The following is a 22586-nucleotide window of genomic DNA, read 5'->3' as shown; positions in this document are numbered from 1 at the left end:
TTGCACTTATGTTATCTCTATTTATATAAGTGCTGTGTGTCCTTTTACTATTAGTAAGTGACATATTCCTTCTTCCGAGCACTTATGCAAATATCTGAAAATTGGGGCAAGAGATCCCAAACACGGTGCAGATTACCAATCACAAAGATGATTCTTGGGTTATCTTTGTGCAGAAAAACCCACTCACCTCATTCTACAGCCATACACTTTATTCCTCTTCCCAATCACACTAGCGAAATTCTGTGGAGCAATCGCCCATAGGGTTCTACCACAGGACCTGGCTGCTCTTCTGGACTACACGGACAGCCATTTCTTTAATATTGGCTTCTGCAAGGACTTGGATTTTACGATAGCAATTGTCTACCTAACCTTCCCGGAGGAAAGAAAATTCACTCCTTTCCAGAAAGTCACAATTATTTTCTCATCTCTCTGTCATTTTAATTGCTTTATTGGAGAGTTTCTTTCTGTCATCCATTGGTTCATGTTCAGCTAGTCAGCCTTCCAGCTGACTATAATTTCTTGTTTTACAATCAGGTTAAATTTGAATTGAGAAATTTGTACTTGGTAAATATTCAAGAAAAGTTATTATGCTAACATTATTGAAGAACTTCTTGTTGAATTAAAGTGTTGTTTGTCCCTTTAATATCCCACATGTCTGGTACTTGGATTCTTATATCTGCAGCTGTGATGCTTTAACTCTCATTCCCTGTTTCACAATTTATCGACTTCATTTAATAGTTGAGAGAAAATGAGGACTGCAAGTGATTTATCAGATGGGATATTTCTTCTATTTACCTCTTTCCTGCCATCTATATCTCATTATGAAATATGGAAAGTAAAGAAATACAACGTGAAATATCAAAATGTATTATAAGGAAAATCTCTTTAAACTATATGGTCAATAAAATCAGTAACAACAACAAAAAGATCTCACAATGACATGAGCTTTGAAAAGCTATTGGATGTTACTGAATACTTTTCATCTTATTGATCAAAACATCCTCCTGAAAGAATAAGTTTCTTTGAAATCAGAAAATTAAGCCAGAAAATTCATTCTTCCTGTTCCATTCCACTTATTTCACAAACATTTCTTTTCTCATTGTCTAGACACAAAGAGCCGCTGTTAGAGGATTCTGAGGAGTTTAAACTGCTGAGAATTTGATCACATAACTGTTTGGAATTACCACAACTCCGAGATGTATCAGGGATTGTTATACGTTTTGAAGAGACAAGGAAACTGAGGCACAGAAAATGAAAAATGACTTGTTAAAGTCATCTATCTATTAATTGTCAACAACAGAATTAGAATTCTACGTTTCCGAACTTCTATCCAATTGTCTTTTAAAAGGGCAGGCACGGCCAGGTGTGGTGGCTCATGCCTGTAATCCCAGCACTTCGGGAGGCTGAGGTGGGTGGATCATGAGGTCAGGAGATCGAGACCATCCTGGCTAACATGGTGAAACCCTGTCTCTACTAAAAATACAAAAAAAAAAAAAAAAAAAAAAAATTAGCCAGGTTTGGTGGCCGGTGCCTGTAGTCCCAGCTACTCGGAAGGCTGAGGCAGGAGAATGGCGTGAACCGGGAAGGCAGAGCTTGCAGTGAGCTGAGATCGTGCCACTGCACTCCAGCCTGGGGGACAGAGCGAGACTCCATCAAAAAAAAAAAAAGGGCAGGCACAAATCCATATTTATAGTAAAGTAACTTTTGCAGATTGTGCCTCTATAGTCTCCTTTTCAAAAATTTTTTTTCAGTTTTTCTAAAACTAGCTATTTATTCACTGTGAATTCATTTCCCACCCCTCCCTGCCCCGACCCACCCCAGGAAGAGCACTAGCCATCAGTTCTAACTTGGAAAGCTGAGCCTAAGCTTGCTCTCTTTGGTCATTCTGGAGCAGTTGGTGCAGACTTTAGTTTTCCTCCAGTGAAAATAGAATTCATTTCAGATGAATTGTCTATTTCTTCAAGAAATTCCTGTGTAACTTTGCTAAGTATTTTTTGAGCAGGTGCTATATGTAGAACCTTGCACTTCCACTCATTTGGAGGACTGGGATGTATAACTTAAGCTATTCTTAAGGGCTTTTAAGCCAAACAGACATCCTGGTCTTTTTCCTGGGAAAGGAACTACAGAGTTTCCAGACACAGTAATCTGAAACACTTCCGAGACATAAGCTGCTTTTGAGAGATGGCCTCGTAGAGAGAAAAGTTGACCTACTCTTTCAACACATTGTCTGCAAGTCTGTTTTTGTTCATTCCAATCACTTCATGTGAGCAAAGGATGAACTGAATTCTTGTCCTCTAGAAATAATTGTTTAAATAAAGAAGATTTTATTATTTTTTCTTTTCCTCTTCCTTTCTTCCTTCTTTTCTCTCATTATTTTATTTTTCCCAAGAATGCTAATTGAGGTTAGAACCAAAGAACAGAGATAGGATATGAATAAAACATGGTTTTTGCCCGAAGGAGATAGACATGTCATAAGTTACAATGTAATATTTTTTTCTGTAATAAGGATATCTGTAAAATTTAATGGCAGCACAAAGCATGAGTGCTTAACTACCAAGGGTAATTAGGTGAGTCTTTATACTGTAGGTGAAATCTAAACAGGGTCTTGGAGAATGAATAAAAGTTTGACAGGTGAGTTATTTATATTGGTAAATTAAAAATTTAATGTACCCCAAGAACTAAGTGACAGAAGCCACATAAACAAAACCATTTTTCTTATTACCTTAATTAGACTTGGGGGAAAAGAAAACTAAGGTTGAGAACTAGAAAATGATAGAGAAGCCCAACTCCAACTCTAAAATGTGGCCTTTAAAAAATTGGCCAGAGATCCTGAGCTGCCAACGGTTCTACCAAGTATTTCCTGCTTCTAGGTGATCTGAAGTTTCTGATGGGAGGTCTTTAGAGCTAGTGTCTGGCTCTCTATCAAATATCGCTTTCCTAGCCATCAGAGGGGCCCCAACTACTCAAAACTGAAATTGTTAGTTAAACCACAGCTTTGACTACTCAGCCCCCCAAGTCTCCAGTCATACTTTACTTGTTAATTATCTCTACTCCCACACAGAACCTGCCTTTTTCTGCTGGGTGATGCCAGTAAACTCACCTCTGACTAGGATTAGGTTATATGGGAGGTCAAAGCCCTATGGGATTTTTAGAATGTTTAGTAGAGTATTAAAGCATCCTTGGGGGCTGCCCCTCATAGATGTGCCAATGTGACCTATCCCCATCCTAACTCCTCACATAAACATGGTGGCTTTCTTCTAAAGTTCACTTGCGGTAAATGGTTATGAATAAGTACACAACTAAAATGAACTATTTACTAGCTAATTTTTGGAGACATTTTACTTTTAGGACAAAAAGCCAAATGACAAAATAAAACTTCTAGGGGATCAATCCAGTTTTAGTTCAATCTCCCCAATCTTCTATTCTACATCTATTTTCCATATATGTAATTATAAATAATTAGGCTGACAACCTAAAAAAAAGATTGTTGATTGTTTTGTACTTGTGAATGCCAAAAACATTAGAGCAATAAAAATTAAAACAGTGTATACCTATGTAACAAATCTGCATGTTCTGCACATGTATCCTGGAACTTGAAGTAAAACTAAAAAAAAAAAAAAAGGAAGTGACTGCAGATTAACCACAGAATTAACTTGAAAATTCTCTTCTCTATGTGTTCGGGTTCATTGATTTCTTTCTGTGAAACTTCATGTATTCTGTTTTCTTAAACTAAAAAGGAGTTTTAAAAGAATTTTTTTACATGTCCAAGAAGAAAATGTAGTCAATGAAAAATAGGAATCACATTCTAATTTTAACTCATTGCTTAATATTCACTGGATAATTTTTGTTTCCTTATACCTGATCACTGCACACTTTTTATTTCAAAATGAACAGAAGGAAAATAGCCACAAAAATAAATGCTCAGGCTCAGTTACAAATTCTATCTGCATTCAGCTGGTGACTTTAGATAGGGTTGAGAATCCAAATCACTTACGGAGCTTTGTAAAAATCATACTCTTTTTTCCACTCCCTGACATTTTTATTCACTGGATCTGGGTGCCGTCTGGACATATTTATTTTGGAGATGCATTCTGTATGATTTTGATGCTTTCCCATTTTGAGAACTACCAGTTTAAATTATTTTCGTTTTAGTCTTTGTGTCCTCTATTGTACCTTCTCTAATTTGCCGCTTACTGTTTATTGAGCAATTTTTACTTCCTTATATGTATTACTTCACACCTCCTTATTCCAAAATGAACATGGAAAATTCAGAAGAGATGACTAGCAATATCTAGATAGCAATATCTAGATATCCAGTAGTTCCCAGTCAGTTGGTTAGAACTCAGCATAGGGTTCCCTGGAGAAGGCAGAGACCCAAGAAAAATGGGAAAGTCTTGTATATTCAGAGACCTGGGTAGGAGTGTATAGACCTGGTAGCTCATGGGGATGCAGGAGCTGTGTCAAGGGTGTTTCTGGAAGGTTGGAAAGGGCCAGCTGTTTTCTAGCTACCCCTTTTCTCAGGAACAAAGCAGGGGATCATGATTCTTAGGGTAGGGGAATTGATATTTTGCCTAGTTAGTTTCTTGGTTCCATAAATGAATTGATGTTCTCACCGGGGCCTGCTGAATGGACTGGAACTATAGAAGAAGGGCTCGACAGTCTCAGTTCAAAAGGTCTCACAAAGCTTAAACTCTCACTGGAATGCCGAATCGTAATCCCCCGATCCTGGCACACAACTGAGAGCACCACCATGAATCAGGAAGTAAACACCTATCATTAGTGAAAAACTGTCCAAAGAAGTGAATCTGCCAAAAAGAGGGCACTTGAACTCAAATATTCACTCCTGTACCTGTATTCTTTTCTACTTTTAATTTAAACTTCTAATTTGAATGTACTCTAAACTTGAAATCCAATGTCTCAGTTTTTTGCTTTCCAGACTTGGAGGAATTTCCCCAACGTCCCAATACCCCACTGGGTTTCACTCTGCACTGGGTCTGTAGCTTTCCAGGAGTTCTATTGCTTCCTCTTCTTTCTTTCCCGTTTTTGCAAGCACGGTGACACAATGACTGTCCCTCTCCTTTTATGAAACCACATAAAGTCATAACAAGCAAATGATCATACTCCAGCATGGACTTTACAGTTATTTTTTTTTTTCTATGTGTCTTGTGGGAAGGTGGAGTGGAATTCGTCTCAAATTGACTGCATTTCTAGTTGGAGGTATGTAATCTCTAGCTACTTTCTCATTTTTCTTTAGGTCTTGGTATAGCAAAGATAATCCTGAACCTGAATAAAAGATTTGATGGATAAGGATGAAAGGAGATGAAGATTTTCAAAAGAGAGATTTCTCTTTCTCTTTTAACCTCTTTAGAGAGAAACATCCCTTTATTCTCACAATTATGAAACAAAATGTCATTTTGTTCTTTGAAAACCTGAAATTAAATTTTAGACAAAAGTTGTTATTAGTAGAGTCACTACACATGAGAAAGAAGATATATTCATTGTAAGCAACATTTCCTAGTGACAAATAGCTTTAAGATTTGTTTCAGATGTAAAACACAGCTACCAAGGAGTGCAATTGCTGGATTGCAGTTGTATGGTAAGACCATGCTTCGCTTTGTAAGAAATTTTCAAACTGTCTTCCAAAGCAGCTGTACAATTTTTCATTCCCACAGGCCATAAATTAGAATTCCTGTGGCTCCACACCCTCACCAGCATTTAGTGTCTGTATTTTGGTTTTGGATTTTTGCCATTCCAATTGGTGTATGGTGGTATCTTGTTTTAATTTGCAATTCCGTAATGACATATGGTTTTGAAGATCTTTCCATGTATTTATCTGCCATCTATATACCATCTTTACTATATGTTTACATCTTTTCCCCATTTTTAAATTGGGTTGTTTGCTTTTTAACTTGATATTTCAAGAGTTTTTGGTATATTTTGGATACAATTCCTTTACCAGATATTTGTTTTGCAAATACTTTCTTCCTATCTGTGGCTCGTCTTTTCATTCTCTGAAGGGACCATAGTTTAAAAATGAGATATGTTATGTTATGCCAATAAGCAGTATTCTTGGTTTCCTGGGAGTGCTCAATTACAATGTTAGGAAAGGGGAAAACAGGGAAACTTAAAAGTTAAATTCTCTTAACTATGGGAACTTAAAGAGAATGATCACAGGAGCCAGAAGGGAGATTATGTGAATTATCAAATTTTGTGGAATAAAGTGGACTGCCTGCGAGTGTTTGGTGCCATTTAAGAGATAGCCCCATCCTGGTGGGGCATGTATGCCCTTGTTTAGGTCTGGTGCTTGCCATCTTTCCTTTGGAAACCTCTACCTTGCACTTCATTTCATTCTTCTAAGATCATTCTCTCTTGATGTATCTCCTACCATTTACATCACTGAAACCCCAGGTTTGACACCCAGTGTGCGGTACTGAATCATGAGCTTGGGTTTTAATGCCAGAGAGATTGGGCCTCAGCACTCAATGTTGTGACTTAAGAGCTTTGTGACTTTAAGGAAATTGTTAGCATCCAGCAGCCTGTTTCTTTGTGTACCTAGCTCACAGTTTTACTGAGAAGATTAAGTCATATTAAGCATTCAGCACATTGGATGGCACTGGTGCTCAGCAAATGCCAGTTCTCTTTTTATCCTCCTTTCTTTTCCTCTAGGTTCTCTCTACCTTTATAGCCTACACTCTTTTGCTTGTTTGTTAGACTCTTTTCCATGAGTCTGAATATTCCTCCAAAGAACACTGTGAGCATTCCTTCCTCCCTCCTATTGACTTTCTCTCTTTTAAATGTCCTGTGGTCAGTCCACATGTGGTCTTTCCTGGTCCCAAGAAGAAGCTCCCACACAGGTACAACTGAGAGTATTTCTTGAATCTGCACCTTCCTTTTAGCTTTTGCTATTTTTATTTCTAACTTTTCTACTCTTTTTAGAGGCTCTGAATTAAGGAATTCAGTGATATAAGTATTTAATGATGAACCACTATGTTCCTAGCATTGTGACACACCTGTGGGTTTTCAGAGAATCAAAAGATATAAATTTTCCCTAAAATTGATGATCTACTCAGGAAGACAAGATATATGCACACAAAATAGACTTCAACATTAGACAGCGTGTGTCTAAAGGTAAGGTGCGGTCAGAATGTGAGCCAATGGCTTCATGGTTTTCACTGGAATATCACATGGGTAACACCTCTTAGCTAAAGGAGTTCAGGGAGATGAGGATGGGGTTGATAATGAGGAACAACAAAGAGAGAGGATGATTCAGTGTGTGAGTAGAGTTGGGAGGAGGAGGCTGGAACAGGAGAACTTCTCCTTTCCTCCCTTCCCACTTTCTTTCTGTAATTTACTTTCCTTTTTTTTTTGGTCACGAGCATGTATCTAGTGAGAACTGTGATATGCAGGACTTTAACCATGTAATTATTAAGTCAATACTTAAAAAAATTCTACCTTGTTACAAAGAGGATTTATGAAGGCTTACAAAGCTAAAAAGAAAGTAAATGAATAGGAAAAATAAGGCATTGGGAAAATAAATGTGGGGGACATTAGGTGGGTTCAGGGGTGAAACTAGAGCAGAAAATCTATCCTAGAATTTACTAGACTTATTGGAGATGGGCCTGTTTAGGAACTGATATAATTGTTCACAAAGTGAATATAATTGTTCACAAAATTTTTAGGATTCATCAGGTAACAACTTGTGGTAGAGGAGAAAAGTATTCATTCCTGACACTAAAGCCATGAAAAATTTTTTCCCCACAGTCTTTATAGATTAAAGATTCAGAATACAAAATCCTGACTTTAACTTTTATAAGAATTTCATGGTATTATAGGAAGGAGGAAAGAGAATATACACTAACCAGAAACCATCATACTCATTTTTTTTACATTAAAATTACAAGGTTTATTTTCTAATTGAATACATCAAAGACCCCTCCAGCATTTCTTTATGACTCACAGAGCTAAGGAGGGGATCTCATGATACTCAGGAAGGGAAGATGGGAGATCTTGACATTCAACTTCAAAAATCATCCCCTCTCCTCTCTCACCTTCTGCCAGGCGATGAATTTCTTCCTCTCAAAATTCGTATGTTGAAGCCCTAAGCCTCAGTACCTCAGAATAAGATTGCATTTAGGGATAGGGCAGTCAAGTTAAATGAGGCCATTAAGGTGAGCCCTAATCCATTGTGACTGGTGTTCTAATAAGAGTAGGAGATGAGGACACAGAGTGAGATACCAGACCCAGGTATGCACAGAGAAGACCATGTGAGCACATAGCAGGAAGGCTAGCATCTGCAAGCCAAGGAAAAAGCCCGCAGAAGAAACCAAACCTACTGACATCTTGGTCTTGGACTTTCAGCCTCAAGACTAGGAGAAAATTAATTCCTACCATTTAAGTTACCCAGTCTGTGGTATTTTATTAGGGCAGCCCTAGCAAACTAAAACACCTTCCAGTTGCTCTTATAGGCCACAACAAAATTCCCCTTGCTTAAATTTACTGTGATCATGTTAATATTCTCTTTAAAAACCAAATGTTTCATCTTCTTATTCTGATTTTCACAGTCTTTGAAAATTTGGTCCCAACTTGTCTTTCCCTACTAAAGTCACACAATACAGAACTAGTCTAGCAAAATTGCTTAATCCACCACCCTCCTTCACCCCCAGCTGTGTTTTGTACTTTATATGTTCATGTCTTTGCTAATTCTACCTGGACTATTGCAATTTTGATCCTTAATCCATCAGCGTGCATCTCAAATACACACTCATCTGCAAAGCTCTTGGTTACCTTAACTAGCATATCTTCCTCTCCTGAATTTTTGTAACATATTGTCATCATTTATTCATGTCTTATTCCTCTTTTGAAGGTAAGATCCTAGAAGACACAAGCCAGGTTTTTATACCTATATATAAATTTCCCAGCACAACACTTTCCAAAAAGAAGGTGCTCCATTTCTTCATTTATTCATGCCTACATTCTATTAGTCACATATCGTATTAATTTTTAGGGGATGCAAGAGAGGACAAACGAATGTGGTCTCTGTCCTGTGGAACTCACACTCCATTTGAAGCACAGATAAATGAGTAATCAAGCAGTTGTATTGTTGCCAGCATCTCCACTGGAGAATGATGCTGTGATCTATGTCAGGTAGTATGCTCGGAGAAAGCCTTCTGTGGTTGTGTCATTGACATGTAAAATATGAAGAAACCAGCCCTATGGCAAGAGATAAACAGGGGCTGAACTCTTGGGGCAGGGGTGAATTTGGTGTGCTCCAGACTGGTGTACTGAGAGTGCTGTGAACAAGAAGGAGGATGGAGAGAAAGGCCAGGGTCAAGTCCTGCAGGGCTTAAGTCCTTCTGAAGCTTTCAAAGAATATTAATCAGGGAAGTGTTCATAACACAATTCTAGCATTGCTGTATAAAGGATGAATTGTCAAAATGAAAGCATGGAGGCATGTTAGGAGGCTATTGTGGTACTCAAGTTAAAAGTAGTGGCTCACGAATGGGGTCAGTGATAGTAAAGAAAGAGAGAAGTGGGTAGGCATAGGATATCCTGAAGGTAGAACTTGCAAATGGATGGGATGTGAGGAAGGAGAGACATCAAGGATTATCCCCAAATTTCTGTCTCCACTAACAATGTTTTTACTTTTTAATTTTTTATTGAAAAGTAGGACTTGGGCACTAAAAAGTGTCTTATAACACACACACATACACACACACAGGCAAATCTCCCAACTTTGCTAAATTACAGCCATCAGGGATAATCTCTTTAATAACTGAGTACATATTCTTCCAGAATATTTTAGTGCTTGTGTGTGTGTGTGTGTGTGTGTGTGTTCATAGTGAAAAGAAAAAGAATGTTATTTGAAACAAAAACCAACTACATCCACTTCTACCTTCCACAGACATAGTATAAATCTGTCTTAAGTAAAGAGTGTTTTGCTGAGAAAAATCACCTTAATTGGTGTTTTTGATGAGTAACCTGGTGAGAGAGGGGAAAACAAAGGGAGAAGTTAATTACCCTGCACAGTAAAGTATGGAGACTAATATACATGGGCAGCCTCTCTCACAGGTTCAGAAAAAAAAAAAGGGAGGACATACATGGAAGGGACATCCAACATGAGGCCTGAGGAAATTGTTGGCATGTAAGGCATTGTCTGTGGTGGAGGTGGTCAAGGATCTTTAGGATAGCAGTAACTAACATCTCTATAAATATCTCAGCTCCACTATACTTCTTCCTAAAATTTCATTAAAATTTAATTATACACAATAAAGTGCTTTAGGGCATAAAAAGAAGGTTGGCATTCAGGGTGGGAAAGGCAGTGTTGGAAGGGGAGAACAGGCCCAAGAGTGAGAGCCAGGTAGTCATGGAGAGTCAGGCTGCAGAATGAACTGATGGAGGGAGAGTAGACATCCCTCCATTTTTCTGTCTTATGACCAAGGAATTCCCTCAGTTTGGAACTTGGTGGTTTGAGAACTGGACTTGGGCCATTTTATTTGGGTAGTTAAAAAACATATTTCAGAAGGCTGGAGAGTTTAGGGATCTAGGCAGTGAAATCTGATTGTGTGTGTTTTTATAATTTGAGAAACTTCTCATGCATCTCCAACATATTTCAGTTATAGATAACTCTATCTATAGCTGAACATATTTCCTGAACATCCCTTACTAGGTTTCTAGACATAAAACAAAATTCTTATGATACATTTCTGAGCTGTGAGTCGTAATTCTTTCATCACTTAAAAAACATCGGCATCCCTGGAAAGGTATGGCAAGGCTGGTAAGAGGCAGGGAATCTCTGAAATTTTAGAGTCTCAGTTGCCCCATAAATAAGAGATGGCAGAATTGTTGTATCACTTTTAAATTTAGATTTTTCAATTATGGCAGCTTCTGCATTTAATTATTCGGTATCTGAAAGGTCACTAGAAACCAAGAGAAAAAAAGTAGTGTGGAAACTGAAAAAAAAAGTTTAACCAATTTCCATTCAAACAAAGATCCCTTCTTGCATTTTTTTTTCCCTTTGGGGAGGTGATGAGGCAGAGAGAGGTTGTGGGGAACAAGGTGGTTATTGTTTTTGTGAAACTCTTTGGTTTTGACTCTGACCTTTATCTTATAGTGGAAGGTAGGGCGTTCTGTATTAAATGGAAGAAACTTGTGGTTAAGGAGTAGAGAAGCAATAATTGGAGAGGCTGAGATATTGTCTACCAGAGACCCCATATTGGCTAGGGAGAATCACTTAGCAGCAGTGTATAAGCTCTAATTAGGACAATAGGGTGACTTGTGGCTGAATTCCAAGGATCATTATTGCTGAGACATTTTATAAGCTTGAGAAATCTGTTTTATTGCCAGCCTCGATCAATACTACTCTTTCTCCTCCTAGCTACATTCATAATTCCTCTTGTTTCTCATTCTCCCAGCTCAGGAAAATGCTGGTGTCTTCAGATGCCTTTAGAAAAGACAGGCGGGTTCCTCAAGTCCATACATAGCCACGTCCTCCTAAACACACCTATTGCCATAACTTCTATGTCCTCAGAAAGTGGGAGGAAGAAAGGAAGAGACATAAACGGTTTTGAGATCAAGTTCACCCTTTAGTATTCTCTAGGTTTATTATATGTGTTAATAAAAATGGGGTTCTGTTCTTGTTTCTGTAGTTGACTTTGGGAAACTTTTGAAGAACCTAGGTGTTTTTTTGTAATAAAGTACCTGTTGGCATTGTGGGGACTAAACTACTTTGACTGTGTTTCCGTAATATGAACATAATATATAATTGTTGCTTTCAATCATTATAGTTTATTGTTCTAGGTTCTGTATTTGCATGCTGACATGATGTAATTGGTTCAGCTCATTTTTTTTTTTTTGTTTTCATGAAGATTCTTCCTTGGAAGTTAGATTTGTCATTCTCTAGTGAGCTATTCAGAAAGCACAGTTGTATTAGGACAGCAAATTATTCATGAAAGTAATGATTCTGGCAACCTGTCAGAAGGGAAAACCAAATACCCAAATGAATAAATCTGTTTTCCCCTTTCCTACAAGTTCAATTCGTCTCTATCCCACAGAATCCACTGTAAGGCTACAGAAGGTGCTGTCCCTGATCCCAGCTGGGGAATTCCTTGGTTCTTTCCAACAATTATGGTTTACCAAGAATTGTCCTTACTGTGTGCTATAATCTATGTCATTGGTAACACTGTGCTTGCTCAAGGAGTTGTCTGCTTATGGACTTGTCTGCTTACTAGACTTAGAGCTCCTTGAAGACTTGGGTAGCATTTTCTTCATCTCTTCATTCTCAGGGCTGGTACACTGTAAAGGAAGGCTTTACCTAGGGGTGCCCAGGAGCTTAATTTGCATGCCCACCTCAGGAAACTTGCTATATGAGGACAGACCACAGGTACTGTTTGCATTAGGGTCTCCTGGGCTAACTAGAGAGAGACATTCTGGAATTGATGATACCGAATAAAGAGTTATTTAGATAGAGAACAATGACTTGCAGGATAGGAAGAGAGATGTCTTGGGAGATGGGCAGTGAGTGCCACTAATATAAAATGTCATGGTGGCTGGGATGCTGGCTTATAATTAGGGGGATCAGTTTTGAGTTGATCCTAGTATGGTGTTACTTTAATGCATTCTGGCCTAATCTTTGGGACTATGTCCTGGATTCTTTGATAAAGAACGCTGTGAGATAAAGCATTAAACCTCCTTTGGGTATTGACTCAGAGCTAGGGCAGGGGATGTAGGCATCATATTGGTGAGGCTTGCAACTACTGTGGGCTAGTCTCTCACTTCTGGTGGGAGTTGGGGTCCACAGTCAAGTGGTCACCATTTTATTGAGAAGAGCACCAGCTGTAGGGATAGAACCCACAGTGACAGACATCAGCATCCATTCAACAGAGCAGTAGACACTGGGTTACTAGAGAAAGGATGAGACTTGGGAGCCTTGGAGCCATGTCAACACAGTTCAGAGGCTGAAGAGATCAAAGATACTTTAGTTGCTACCCAGCATAGGCCAGGGGGCTTGGGTTACGCTACCTAATTGTATAATCATAGACCCCTTAAGTCAGGCAGTTGGCTTGATAAACAGATGGAAAAGCAGTCAGCTTTCTTAACAAGCCTATCATTCCACCCTTTCAGTGAGAACAAATAATTTGGTAGTTCCCAAGGGAAAATCATGCTCTTGGGCAGAGATGCCATTTTCCCATGAGGGAGGTGTGTTTGACCAAGTCTATTCTCTGTATAAAAGGTCTCTTCAGATTAGATCAGATGCACAGTTGGGGTTTGCGTAGGGGCAACCCACAGGTGAGAAGCACCTCACTTGGGTTTGTATTTGAGTGGGCTGAGCCAATGCAGAACATTGTGAGGAGCCTAATGGGCTTCAGAACGTCAGTTTCAGTCCCATGTGACTGGTTGGCTGGCTGCCCACCTGCTGCTCTGTCTCTAGCAAAGCTCAACATTCAACCTTTGAAAGTGTTCTCACATGTAGATCCTGTTTATGTAGGAAGTTTGATCTAACGCCCACAGTCACACAAGTGCTTTAATTACATACTGGAAGGGTATCCTCTTGCTCCTACCCATGTCTCAATACTGCACAGAGCAGATATGCTGCTGTGTTCTCTACACCTTGAATTTCTAAAGTGGAATCACCTCCCACAAAACTGTCCATTTCTCAGTGGGTACTGTTCTGACCAGCTGGCCTATATGGTTTGCATTGCTGCCATGTTGGGGGTTATTGATTAAAAATAAAATAAAATTAATCAAGATGAATTGCTTACTTCTCTCCCTTATATTTCTTTTATTTTGATGCTCTTATTCCACTCCTCTATTATCTTTATACTATATCTCTCTTTAGTAAACCAGAATGAATTGCTCAAAAAATTTGTTATTCAAATATGAGACATCTTTTAGTTTACAAATTATTTTCTTGAATTGCAACACATTTTCTTTTGAAAATGCTGTGGTAACTAATGACCCCAAAATCCAAGTGGGATATACAGGTTTGTTTCTTGCTCAAGTTATATGTCCATCATTGACCAGCTGAGGCTCTGGTCAATGTCATCTTCACTGTGGGACCCAGGATGCTGGTGTGGCCTCTAACCAGGATGCTGCTGGGCTCATGGGAGAAGGAAGTAGGGCCTAGTGATCACATGCTGTCTCTTAAAGTTTCTTCTTGTAAGTGAAAAGAAGCTTTTGAAGCTCCCCCTCTTAAATTCCCCTAAGAATTCCTTCCAGGGTTTATTTGACCCAAAGAGAGATCAGTCCTTTTCTAATGCTAGATATAGAGAGAACTGAGCTTTGAACAGTATGTTGCCCATCACCACTTGGGGTTGCTGCTGAAGACAAGTCAGGTACGTCCCTCCAGTGGTGCTTGTCCACTGAAGCAGCATGGCCCTGGGTTGTCCAGGCACCTCCATTTCTGAAGTGGCTACACTCAGTCCCTATGGACATGGCTTTAGCAGAAATCACTTTTGGTTAACATACACAGACACATCCAGAGGCACAAGCTCACCAATACTGAGGTCTGGTTGGATTCCAATAACTATTACTCAAAGAGCCAATATTCAATGTTCTTCCCTGTTAACCATTATCATTCAAGTGGCAACACAGCCTTTTTAAAGCTTCTCAAAATTCAACATGTTTTATATCTTTTTTCCTGTAAAAATACTACCTCACTATAGCGGATAAAATGTAACTGTTCACGGAACCATTTTATTTTCTTCCTGGTCACATAGGAAGATTTCATTTTCCAGTCCTCCTTTCATCTAGGTGGAATCTGTGATGAAATCTGCCTAGAGAATATGGGCCTTACCTTTCCTGGGCCTTGCTATAAAAACTTTTCTGTGAGATCTTCCATGAGCTCTTTAACTATGTGTTTGGAAACAAGGATTCCAAAATGGTTGCAACGCAAGTTGGGAACAGCATGAGCCTTAAATCACTACTTAGAGGGGAGCCATCAGAAGAGTGATTAACCTGCATTGGAGCTCGTCTACATGAGAAATTTTTATTTTGTGAGTTTCTGAGATTTGGGAATCTACCCGTTGTTGTGACAGAGCCTATGCTTCTTTAACCAATATAGGTATTACTCAAGGCATTTTGCCCTCCCTCGATAATATCACTCAACTTCTCTGCATAACCAAGAGGAGCCTTTTACATGTATCCAACTTGAACTGAAACAGTTTGCTTTAGGGGGCCTTGTTTAATGACTCCCAGTCATTAAAGAGGTTGGCAAGTTATAGGACTTATATCAGTCAGCTTGGCTAAGTTATGCTGTGGTAACTAATGACCCCTAAATCCAAGTGGGATATACAGGTTTATTTCCTGCTCAAGTTACACGTCCATCACTGACCGACTGAGGCTCTGGTCCATGCCTTGTTCACTGTGGGACCCAAGATGATGGCGTGGCCTCTAACTGTGGTGTTGCTGGGCTCATGGGGAGGGAAATAGAGCCTAGTGATCACATGCTGTGTTTTAAAGCTTCTGCTCGTAAGTGAAAAAACATCACTTCTGCTTGCATGTAATGAACCAAAGCAAATCACATGGCTAAAGCTGATGTCATGGAGGATAATACATAATCCTCCTATAGGGAAGGACATCACAGAAAGGGGAACTGGAATGTTTGGAAGAATAGTAATGCCATCTATCACAACCCTCAAAGGACACTCTTCTTACTTTATGTCTTGAAAGTCACCAATTATTTTTATTTGATTATTTATTTATTTATTTATTTTTTGAGACAGGCTTGCTGTGTCACCCAGGTTGGAGAGGAGTAGCACAATCATGGCTCACTGTACCCCTAATCTCCTGGGCTCAAGTAATGCTCCTGCCTCAGACTCCCTAGTAACTAGGACATAAGTGTGTGCCACCACACCTAGCTAATTTTTAAAATTTTTACTAGAGAGGAGGTCTTACTATGTTGCTCAGGTTGGTGCTGAATTCCTGAGCTTAAGTGATCCTCCTGCTTCAGCCCCCTAAAGTTCTGGGATTACAGGCATGAGCCACTGCACCCAGCTTATCCTATTATTTTTAAAAGGTACAGATTAGGTTGCTGGTGAGACCCTGCTTAATTTAAATTCTTTGGAAATATATCCTTCCCTAGCACTGAGTCTGGAGATAGGCAAATATATTAATGGAAAGACAAGAGTGTTAAATAACCCCAAACTTAGTGCTCCTCAAATAACCTTGTGAAAAAGGGATACTCAGCCACTCTCTGCTCCTTTCTTAGTCAGATGCTCCTTACGTTAGCCTCATGATATAACTTTCTTGGGCTGTATTAGTTTTCTATTGATGCTGTACCAATTACCTCAAATTTAGCAGCAGAAAACAGCATCCATTTATTATCTCACAGTTCTGTAGCTCAGAGGTTCAGGCACAGCACCTGAAACTGCTTTGAATCTCACAAGGTTGAAATAAAGATGCTAGCATCTGGGGATGAGCTGACTTCCAGGCTCACTCAAGATTTTGGCCAGATTCAGTTCCATGCCATTGTAGGACTGAATGATTTATTTCCTTGTTAGCTGTTGGTCCAGAGTTGTTCTAGTTTCTGGAGAGCACTTGCGTTCTCTGATGCACACCCCTAGCAACAGAAGTTGGAGTTCTTTTCATCCTTTATCTCTCCATGATCTTCCTTTCTTCCTCAACGCTCCTCTGCCTGTGTCTTCTGTCACATCTCTCTGACTGAGTCTTCTGTCTCAGTTTCTGCTTTTAAGGATTTATGTGATTACATTGGACTTAGGCAGATAATCCAAGATAGCCTCTCTATTTTAAGGACAGCTGATTAGTAACCCTAATACTATCTCTTCACAGTGGTACCTATACTAATGTTTGATTGAATAGCCAGAGTGTGGAACTCTTGGGGAGCTATCTTTAGAAGTCTGCCTACCTTATGGTTTTTAGGCATATCTGGGTACCAAATAATTACTCAGAAAACTTCCTTAAACTTTTTCATATGGCAGTAAAGTCTGGTAGGTTCTCTGGTATAAAAAATCTACTCCCTAGAAAAGAAAATTCTATCAGCAAGGGTAGTTCTCCTGACCAGATGTTGAAGATAAGGATAGAACTTTATACCTTTCTTTCTTCAGGACCTCATACAGTGCCCCATGTCCAGTAGACAGTCCATGGATGTTTATTGCTGCTGCTGCTATTCTGGCTGCTGATGAACAAAATAGGCCCAGGTCGCTTATGCTTCAAGCAGATTATGAGGCCCTGTGCCAAGTGTAGCAGAGTCTTTATAAATAGACTGTTTCACTCAGTTCACAGAAATGACCACCACAAAATGGTCCAAAACCTTTCCCCATTCTGTCATTCAGCATCAGCTTTGCTGAAGAATGGGGTGAAGATATTTGCATGTTGTTTATTAGCAGAAAACCTGAAAGTGTAATGTTTTCTGAAATTAATAACAAAAAATTTAGGTGCATTCTAGTGGGAAGACTCTTTTCTTCCCCACCCGTATTTCTCTGAGCCCATATGAAAAGGAAGTCCCATTTATCCTTCCATCCTTTCTAGGGAGTTCCTGAGAGGGGGTTTCTGTGTTTTGATCACTTGCATGGTATTCTCTAAGGGAGGAGGAGTAGTTAACATGATGTGTAACACTCTGTTATCCCCTAGGTTGAGTCCAGTGTCCTAGAAGGTATGGTTTGCTTTAAAAGCAGGAACAGACTTCACACTCTCTTTCCTGCACTGACCATAGCATGGAGAGGTAAGGACAGTGTACTCTCAGCTCTTCTTCCTTTTGTAGAAGAGTTGCAGCTGGGTGAGGTTGGAGCGGGCCTGGAGGTGCCTTACTCTGCTGGGCTTTCTTGGCCTTTCTGTCCAGCTGTTGATAAGCCTGTGGGGTAGCTAGTTGGGTAAAAACTCATGTCATCTTCTTGGTAGGCCATATACTTTCCAACTCTGGATTTAGGAAAGCTCTATTTTGGCTTCAGCTATAAGCTGAGTGTTTTAGCAGGGAGCTCTGTACTACAGGAATTATTGAGTTTTTATTAATATATATTTACTCTCCTTTTAGCTCACTGTGGATTTACTCAATAGTTAGTTACAACCCAGAGAAGAGTTGGGGAAAGTGATTAGGCCCATCTTGGTTCCAGCATTATGAATATTCCTATAATCTTAGGGTAACAAGTAGGACATTTTTGGAGCATGGCAGTAAATTCAGAATCCATAGAGGAAAAGATGACTAGATTTGATTACCATATTAGCTAGACAGTTAATATTCCTAATATTAAAATCATCCTCAAAATGATACAAAATTATGAAATCCTCAAATAAAAAATGGTCACAGGATATATGTTGGTAATTCATTAAAGAAGAAATAGGTAAAGAAAAATAGCCTCTTCTTTTCACTGTCATTATGGTGTCCCTAGATGATCTCATCTAGTCTTTTTTTAATTTTAATTTTTGTGAGTACATAGTAAGTGTATATATTTATGGAGTACACAAAATGTTTCTCAATTAGGCTTGTGGCTTAATACTATCTACAGGCTGATTCCCAAATTTTTATCTCCAGCTCTGATCTCTCCTTAGAGTTTCAAATTAATGTATCCATCTGCTCATTGACACCTCTTCTGCAATGGCAAGCAGTCATTTTAAACTTACCATGTCTAAAACAAAGCTGTTGATTTCTCAACCTCTCTGCCCTCCCCCCAAACCTTCCTTCCTTTTCATTGCCCCCACATAGAATCTATCAGCAAGTTTTGTTGGCCCTACCTTCCATATTTCTTCATTCTGTTTTATTTATTCTTTCTTTTCTGGAACTAAACTAGTCCCTAGTTCAAACTACCAACTCTCTCTACTTCTACCCTCATTTCTTCCAACCCATTCTTATCATAGTAGCATTCAGAAAACATAAGTCCAATATTTTTATCCCCTGTTTAAAACCTTTCAGTGACTTTCTGCTTCTTACAGAGCAGTGATTGCAAAACAAAGGCAGTTTTACCTCCAGGTAACATTTAGCAATGTCTAGAAACATTTTTGTTTGTCACAATGGAGTTAGGGGAAGGAGCAAGGTCTCCTACAGGCGTCCAGTGGGTAAAGGCCAAGGATGCCACCAAACATCCTACAATGCATAGTACAACCTCCACCACCAAAGCATTTTGCAATCTAAAATGTCAATAGTGCTGAGGTTGAGGAACTCTGATATAAAATCCAAGTTCCTTATTTTGGGCTATAAAGCCATTTAGAATCTGTCCTGCCAACTTCTCAACCTCAACTTCTGTCACCTTTCTTTTCTTTTTCTCTTCCTTCTTTGCAAAGGCCTTTCTTCCTTAGATCATGCCAAGCTGGTCTCTGTCTCTGGGCATTTGACTTTGCTATCACATCTCTCTAATGTTTTTCAATAGTACTTTTCACCATCAATAAGTTTCTTTTTGCTTTGCTTATATGTTGTATTAGTTTGCTGAGGTTGCCATAAAATACAACAAAAAGAGTGGCTTAAACAACAGGAATTTATTTTCTAACTCTTCTGGATTCCAGAAGTCTGAGATCAAGGTGTTGACAGGGTTGGGTTTTTTAAGGCCTCTCTCCTTGACTTGTAGGTGGTTGTCTTCTCCCTGTGTCTTCACACTATCTTCCTTCTGTACCTGAGTCCAAATTTTCTCTTCTTATAGGGACATCAGAGATGCTGGATTAGAGACCCCCTAGTGGCTTCATTTTAACTTAATTACTTCTTTAAAACCTGTCTCCAAATATACTCACCTTTTGAGACACTGGGAGTTAGGACCTACACATATGAATTTGGTAGTGGGGGTCACAATTCAGCTCATGACTCATGTATATCGTTTATGTTTTCCCTGCTAAAATATAAGTGCCATGGTGGAGGAGACCTTATGTCTCTTGTCTGATACTATATCCAACGCACTTAGGTTGATAGCTGATATAGAGTTAGTACTCAATAAGCTTTTGCTCAATAAATGAATAGACTTGGTTAGTGATGGTAATTATAGGATTTGGTTACTGATCACATGTGAAAGCAAGGCAGAGAAAAAGTCTTCGATGATTCCCAGGTTTGTAGTTTAGAAGACTGAATGGCCGGTGTTACCCTTAAACATGATAGGAAACACAAGAAAAAATCAGGATTTGGGGGAAAAGTTTTAGACATGCTGGGTGAGAAATACTGGGAATATATTCAGGTGGAAAATTTTAAAAAACCTGTAGATATATGGCCTGGAATGGAATGAAGAGATCTTGGTCAAACACATAGATCTGGGGATCATCAATTTATAGCAAGTAGTAAAATCTGGATAGCAGATGAGATTATTCAAAAAGAACATGCATAGGAAGAGGCCTAGTATAGAAGCAAGGAAAACACTAATGTTTAAAGATTGAGTGGGGAAAGCAAAGTTTGGTTGAGAAGTGTTAGGAGGCAGGAGCAAAGCAAGAGTTAAGGAATCATAGTATCAAAGGGGAAAAGATATTGAATGGAATGATCACCTATATCAAGGGATAAAGTATTTCTCAAAGACTGTTCCAAGGAATAACTCTTCCATGATTTACTCTTTGGGAAAACTGGTCAACTTAGTGAGATAAATGCTGAAATCTACATACTTCTCTTGCAGAACCCCCCAAAACATTAGCATAATAATGTCTCTGAGAAGTCTTGCTATACAGACAACATACATTTTAATTTCCAAATTAAAGTTTCCAAAGCTCATGGTCTGGGCACATATCTCTCCCTTTTCCCCCTACATAACAACTATTAATAATAGTACAGGGAACTGGATCCCAAGGAACACTGTGAAACAATGCTATTGCATAAACGATTAGGTAAACATTAAGAGGATTCCTTTGGTTTTGACAATTAGGGGCCTTGTCTGAGTGGTTTCCATAGAGTTGTGGGGTCTTAAGGGTGAATAGGGAGGGGCAGAATTAAAGCAGTAGGCATAATCTGCTCCTTCTATAAGGTTGATCTCAAAGAGAAGGAAAAGATAGGGCAGTGTCTAGGGTGGATGGTTGTGTAAGGTTATATAATTTTTTAATGGAAAGGATATGATGACTAGGTTTATAGATAGTAGAGAGATTGAGGAATAGTAGCAAGAAGAGTTCAAAAATCAATAATCAATAGTAGAACAAGGTATACAAGGAGAAGGGAGAAACTAAGATCAATAAAAGGTTCTTTCCTTTTCTGGAGGAGACTAGAGAAAAGGAGAGGAGAGGCTACAGTGGTAGACATAGGGTAAGAGGTGGAAGCCCATGATAGGCTTCAATTTCTCAGACAAGAACATGTGCTCAGAGTTTGTCTTTGGTGCTGAAACAAAAGGTGCCCTCCCCTTCTTTCCCCTCCACCCAAAAAAGGTCATGTATGATCTCGCTCATGTAAAAATCCTTTCCAAATGTTATGATTATTACTGCTATGGTCAGGGCATCACCTCTTTTTTGTACTCCTATATAGGCATCATTGTTCTGACCTTCAATTATCTAGTTTCCTTCAGGTCTCTGCTTCTGGAGCAGAGATTTATTTTATGCATTTCTGTTTCCTACTACCTTTTACAGAGTGGAGTGTTGTAAACATTGTGGAATGATTAGTGAGTCACAGGCAGCATCCCAATCTGTCCTCAATTGAGAATTCAATGAATTTGCCTTATTTTAAATTGAAGAATCCTAGTACCAGGGTGTAGCTACACAATTCAGTTCTGTACACTTTCAGTTCTGTACACTTTCTTTGTAAATCTTACATAGAAATTTGTCCTGATCTTACTTCTCTACACTCAGTTTTCATGATCCATGCCCAACTCAGTTGATTTTTATCCCAGATTGCTCTACCTGGTTGTCCCAAAGTGTGTTATCTTTGTATGTAAAGGATTTATCAGAGTGCAAGACACAATGCAAACTTAACAAATGGTAGTTGTTATTATTACCATTATAATAGATTCAACTAAACCAAGGAAAGCTACATTACCAAAGTTGCAGTTTTATATTTCTCAATTATCTACATAGTCTTCTAGGTCCTGCCCTTTCTGTCCACATTTTCTTTAATATTTTTCCCTTATGAACTATTTAGTCATTTTTATGCCACTGTCTTGTTAACACCAAATCTCTTATTTGTATTTATTTACTTACCTAATATACATATTTATATTTTGATGTTTTCCCTACCCAGTATTTATCTTATCTTTCATTTTTCTTTATTTCAGGCAATCCAAAATATCATTCTTTTATTCATTTCTCCCCCAATCATCAGTTACCAATAAGCCTGAAAGCCATCACTGTAAAATTTCCATGTATACAACAATGCTTATTTGTTGGGCACTTACTGTGTACTACTTACTCCTCCTGGTATTGAAGACAAAAGCACAGTAAATTTTTAAAAAGCCACCATCTATATGGAGCTCATAGTCTAATGAAAGACATAGACAATGTACAATTAACAATCAGATAACTAATGAACTTGTAAACATTAGGTTCTTAGGTGGGTCACCAGACAGTAGAAAACTAACTTATAAGGAATGTGTGGCTTGGGCAGAAAATATTCCTGGAGCAAAGAAAGTATAGGCAAGCTGTATTTGAAATTCCAGACTAGCGAAGTAAAGGAAGGTTATTAGGTAATGTAGTACAATAAATCTATCAGGATCCACAATGGAAAGACTCAAAATGTGATCAACTAGGCAACGTGT

This window comes from Gorilla gorilla, chromosome 1, assembly GCF_029281585.2.
Source record: "Gorilla gorilla gorilla isolate KB3781 chromosome 1, NHGRI_mGorGor1-v2.1_pri, whole genome shotgun sequence".
Taxonomy (NCBI): Eukaryota; Metazoa; Chordata; class Mammalia; order Primates; family Hominidae; genus Gorilla; species Gorilla gorilla.
The sequence above is the reverse complement of the archived record's forward strand: the minus strand, read 5'-3'. Positions refer to the sequence as shown.